We start from the raw sequence: 6,000 nt of genomic DNA, 5'->3' as shown, positions 1-6,000 counted from the left end.
GCTAATAAAATATTTATGTTAATAATTTAATATATTTTTATCGCCATAATTATTCATGTGGTGAAACGCCGTCTAATAAGTATGCACCATAATTTCCGTCTATTTTGAACTTGCCACTTGCTAGCAAATGCTTTCTTCACGGAAGCTTTGCGTTCAAATATTTCAGCTCAAATCAATATTTTGTGTCTATTTATTTAGTTATGTGGAAATTAGCCATGTAATAAGCGGGATAGGGATAATGTAGCTTACGTCCAGCCGGTTGTTATCGCCAGATAAAGCTCTCAGTCTTATACAACAGCCCTCTGTATACATTATCCCTTAGTAAGCAAATATTTTCATTTAAAATATAACTAGCACAGGACCAATTGAAGACCCCATGGGGTTCAGGCTGGTGTCCAGTTCTTTCATACCATTCAACAAATTTGTTGAATATGGTATAGTCTTCACAAAACACCAGCCTGAACCCCATAACACACTTCTGGGATGAATTGAAAAGCCGACTGTCAGCCAGACCCTGTCGTCTATCATCAAAGTCTGACCTCAATGATACTCTTGTGTCTGAATGGGAGCAAATCCCAGTATCCGTGATCCAGCGTCTACTGGAAAGCCTTCATAGAAGTCTGGAAGCAGTTCTAGCACCATTTGGATGACTTACTCTCTATTAATGCTCATGGATTTTACTGATTTTACTGATGTCCAGGTACATTTTGCTGTGTGTTTGTACAAAGTGAGATGGTAGTTTAATCAAACAATTGATGGTGAAATACAGAAAGCTGTGGGGTGTTTTAGTTTTTGTGGGTACCCTTGAGAATGAACAGGCGAGTTATCTGGGCCAAGCACTCCATCACCCTCCCCTTTGTCCCCCAATCTTCTGGTTTTGGCAGAGCTTGAAGGCTTTTACCTAATCAAGCCAGACACTGTGTGACTGATTAAGAATTTGATTGCAGGAGAGGAGGACAAGGACAGAGAGCTCACGCATGCACATTCATCCAGACATCCATCTTTTGTCGCAGATATTATGTTGCACATCACAAATAATCAAAGTCTTTTGTATTCGAACTTTATACACAGTGTCCTTCCAAATACTTCAAATTTTGTGGTTTCTTGAAACATGTGTTTCCAGTCGAGTACTGATGCTAACCTGAAGCTAACTGTCTGCAGACACATGATCCTTTTCTCTCAGTGCTTCTTAGTAAATGAGAGCCAACCAGCTTCATTATTGCATCAAACCTTCTTTGGAGACCTCAATAGGCAGCTGAATGGTTTTAATTAAGAACGAGGCTGTGTGCTTGTGTTTTTAACATATTCACTGGCATGACTGAGGATGACTCCAAGCACTGCTGGTAAGATCGGAACTGACAGAAGAGCTGTGCGTGTATGATTCATCTTCTTAAGCCGCAGTCAGTGTTTTTGTTTCTCTGACAACAGTTAACACAGTAATTTAGATTTTACGGTCAAGTTGGAAAATTTAAATATAAACTTTTTAAGGATTATTTTGAGGTTCTGGAAATGCAGCTTTAAAGTATAGCCCAGCTAATAAAAATATATTCTAAGAAAGTTTTGCTAACGTTCCTATTAAGTTATGAAAATGATATTTCTGCTCTGAAGGTTTAAGACGTCCAGTTTTAGAAGTTATTTATTTTTGGGTTATGCAAATGGTAGGGAACATTGCATTTTATCATTTTGCATTCATTATGGGAATGTTACTCTTGAATGGAAACTCTGGGAGTTCACCCAAAAATTACAATTCTGTCATCATTTACTTACTCTCAGCCAAATCTGTGGAAAACAAAACAAGATATTTTAAAGAATGTTTTAAAAGATTTACCAATACATTGATAGTCAATAGGGTCCAAAACAACACTGAAGAAAGAAAGTCATACAGGTTTAATACTTTAAAGTATTTAAATTAATAAGTTATCCCTAAGGGGATGTCTACAGAAAAAAAAAATTGTATCAATATTTACTCATCTTCATATTGCTCCATACCTGTATCACTTTCTTCTGTGGAACATAAAGAGATATTCTGAAGAATGTTATTGGCACAGTTCTCATTGACTTCCAGTAATTGGTCAACAAATATAATGCACGTCAATGGGAAAAGAAACTCTTTGGTTACCAAGAATCAAGAATCACTACTTCTGTTGCATGCTGTTGATAACCACAGAAAATAATTAAAAATTTAACACAAAAATCAGTTAATTCATTAAATAATTAATTATTTTAAACTCATCCCAAGACTTGTACAAGCCAAGACAACATTCAGTGGTTCTGTGGTTTTCTCTAATGTGCAGTTTCATTCAGTCATTGCTGTATATGTTTAGGATGCATGTGTTTACGCAAGCAGCCACATGAAGCAAATTGCACAGAGGCCATATAGGAAGAGTGCACACTCGGGGGTGCCTGTCCCACTGCAGATTTGAACAGGCCCATACGGCGACACTCCATGTTGCACCACACAGGCTGTGATTTCCTGCTATTCTCTCAGGACCCATCTGTTCCCACACTTTGGTGTGCTTTCTCAGCACCATCCATTCCACTCTCCGGGGACATATTGTTAAAGATGCCATGTCTGACCCACCTGCTTGTTAGTCATTACATAATCGGTCATATTTTTGTCATCTTTCACAGATGATATTTGAATAGCCGGAGCTACAGACCAGGAAAAACGGCCCCCCAGAGGGAATGTGACTTTTGTTTGATTGTCATCTCACTAAAATGTATGGTGAGAATAATTTTTCACAACCCCCTGAACTATGAACAACTTCCTACTGAAATGAACATATGGAAAAATCATAATTAACTCATAATTAAATCTCCATTTAAAGAGCCCCTGTTCAAAGAGATCTGACCACAATGATGTTTTCGTTTTAAGGCAAAAGAGAAAATGACTCCATTCTGAAGTGCTGTCCATACTATTATAATATATAATATAATATAATATAATATAATATAATATAATATAATATAATATAATAATTTAAAACACTCTGTTGTAGCTATTTATTTTTCTACATGCTCTCAAAAAATATGTATTCAAGACTAGTTGCACAAAGGTGTGCTGAATAAATCTGTTATTTTAAGAATGTCAGATCAGGTCCACATCTCCAGCGCGTTTGACCACAGCATTAGCAAGAAACATGAAACATGGGCTGAGAAACTATGGTGATGGGAGCTTTTAGGGCCTCAAAATATCTTGGCTCTGGAGCAGCTGAGTGATCTATTTTCATGTTGTGGTCTATTAGTGCAGTAATGGCTGTCAAATTCAACTTATTCTGCATGAGGCTTCTTTTGCCAGTAATGGTGCATGCGTTCCAACTTGGGATGTCGGAATTTCCAAATTTCTTCAAGAAACAGTGGAACAGAATGTCACTTATAGCCGGACTTCCTTGAAACTTGGAAACTTGCTCAGAAATATTAAATCACAGTTAATGTCATGTGCTCAGGGAGATCATATTTACATTAATTAATCACATAAAATGCATGAGTCAAGGTTCTAACATTCAGTTCTTGAAAAATGTGAAAATACTGAACATTTCATGAATTTGATTCTACAATATATATTTTTAAAATTGTGCCCTCATTAATATAACTACAAATGATTTCAGTTGTTTAATATTTTATTTTGTTCACATCTGCGATATTTGTTCCATAAATTTTTTTTAATTAAGTAGTCAGCCGCAGTCATAGTTTCTCAGCCAACAGTAGGACGCGCTTTCCCTTTAAGAACCCTGTAAAACCACGGTGCTCTCTTGCAAAACACAACCAAAGAGGGCGGGGTTAAAGCCATCTGCTCGTATTAACCAATAACATACGTCGAAACAAATACGTCAAATAGCCTCTGGACCAATCAGAGTGTTGCTATTAAAATTTTTCTTCAGACAGTGAACCAGTAATCGTGTTGCCTGTGTGAGATAAAAGCTTCACACGAAACACCGTTGTTTATGATTCGGTCAGAGGAGATTTCAGCTCAGTTACTTATTTTTAAAAATATATATTTAAAATAATCCTCTAATGCGATTGCGCAACTTTACAATCCACCAAAATCAGGTCGTAACGTTACTTGTTGGAGACAGTGCAGTAAGAAAAACCTCTATGTAAAGCTGAGGTGAAACAACGGGCATCTGGCAACCTAGTGAAGGTGACGCGCTTCGATGTGATACAGTTGTGGTGAGCGCAGCGTCGAGACGTTCAGAGTGTCGCATTTTAAAGCGGTGAATGGCACGGCTGAAGCGGTCTGTGCGTTACTCCTCGACTACAAAGAGTTCTTGTGTAACCCGCTCATCGTCTGTCGTGACGGATCTACCAAACCAGGTGCGTTTCTTTGCACATAATCCAAAAGTGTTGCAGCGTTACAATGTATTTGCTTTACCGTCCGTTATAACCGCATCTCAATCTACTTTTCTTCGGCGAGAACCAAAATAACCCTTTTCCTTGTTTTAGTGCACCTTAAGTTTCTGAGTCTTTAAAAAACCGGTCTTACGTCTCGTGTGTTTTGACTGGGGAAAAATGATGCGGACTTTGCACGTGCCAACGTTTGAATTGAACTATAGAACGAGAGCAGAGCTGTCAGAGACATCAATCTGCTTTGTCTGTCAGACCCTGATGTGTGCATGTCAAATAAGATAAAGATTAAAATATCGAGTTAGAGACGACCTTTGTAATCGTTTGATTTTAAGCACTACTACTATTCGTCCTGATTATATAAACAGGAATGATATGTTATTAATTGTCAAAAGTGAAATTTTTCCTCGCAGAAGTAAATTTGATGATTGACAAGTGATTTTGTTTAGGTTTTTGTGAATAGAGCCCGTCTGTAGCCCCGTGGCCTGGCTGGCAGTCACTCACTCACTTACTCACTCAGCCAAATTCATAATTTATGGCCAGACAGCCTCTTGAGATTCAAAAGGTTATTTTGGACAATAGAAATACCTTTCACCGAAATGAGGTTGTGTTTTGGCCAAGCATTAGTCCGAGGGGAATGACCGCTGACTGATTTTCTTATCTGATCTAAGAGAGAGACAGATGTACAGACTGTTAAATGTGATATATGGCACAGAAATGTGTGTGTGTGTGTGTGTGTGTGTGTGTGTGTGAATGCATATTCTTGATCGTTCCTTGGAGTTTTGGCTGACCCCTGAAGTTGTCTAGTCTCTTAGACTTTTGAAAAGTTTACATTTCTGGTAAAACTCATGCAAATATATTTAATATAAATGTATTAATTGATTTTTCTCATCTCTTTTTATTTTATTACATTTTATGTTTAGGTATTTATTTCATTGGTATATAAGCTTCATTTTGAATTTAAGTTATTAAGAATTAAACATTTCAGAGCATTAGAATACTGTCATACTACTGTGTTTTGTGGCTTTTGACAGTCCTTTTTGTTAACATTTCTGCTGTAATACTAACTTCTCTTGTGGTTTCGACTCACAAGCGCAACACTTGCATATTGATCTATCCTTGCATTTTGCACAATCATGATTGTCTACAGAGACCTGAAATATGGACTTTCAACAAAGACCTTCCTGTGGTGTTGTGTCTCTTCTTTAGAGTCTAAAACATGCATTTACTGCCTATGATGTGTCATGTTTTTAATCCTGATTAATTTGTGTGGTTCTTTGCAGGATCACTCAGGATTCTTCCAATAGTGAAGATAGTTCTGACCCAGCCACTAGAAGGCAGTGGGGATTGAGATGTTTTTAACTCCTGAGATTGTCAGCCAATTCTGATGCTCAAGCACTATCATTTGTACCGAATGTGAACTACGGAGAAATTACTCTGGAGGTTTTATACTTGTGAGCTGATTGAACTGCCACTTCAAATCAGTTTTAGCACTGCAACACCTCACGTTGGGCATCTTAGATGAAACACTCTAGTCTGTGCATCTGAATATTAGATTAGGCCCTTTGGTTCTCTAGTCCACATTGTCATAGATCAGTTTAAATGTGCTGTGAAATGTGTTCAATATCGCACGATTCATTCAAGTTCATTCAAGAA

At 37.5% G+C, this 6,000-nt stretch overlaps 1 protein-coding gene across 2 annotated transcripts in view; it reads left to right on the top strand.

The window, feature by feature from the left end:
• The first annotated feature begins 3,944 nt into the window (after positions 1-3,944).
• tpst1 (tyrosylprotein sulfotransferase 1) overlaps positions 3,945-6,000 on the top strand; it is a 49,575-nt gene continuing 47,519 nt past the window's right edge. Inside the window, exon 1 of one of the 2 annotated variants that reach the window (XM_058745264.1) lies at positions 3,945-4,314. The gene's annotated coding sequence lies outside the window, so the exon portion shown is untranslated. The remainder of the gene's footprint in view (positions 4,315-6,000) is intronic. The other variant, XM_058745265.1, reaches the window with a different exon arrangement.

Source organism: Onychostoma macrolepis, chromosome 15 (genome assembly GCF_012432095.1).
Source record: "Onychostoma macrolepis isolate SWU-2019 chromosome 15, ASM1243209v1, whole genome shotgun sequence".
Taxonomy (NCBI): domain Eukaryota; kingdom Metazoa; phylum Chordata; class Actinopteri; order Cypriniformes; family Cyprinidae; genus Onychostoma; species Onychostoma macrolepis.
The sequence above is the reverse complement of the archived record's forward strand: the minus strand, read 5'-3'. Positions and strand labels throughout refer to the sequence as shown.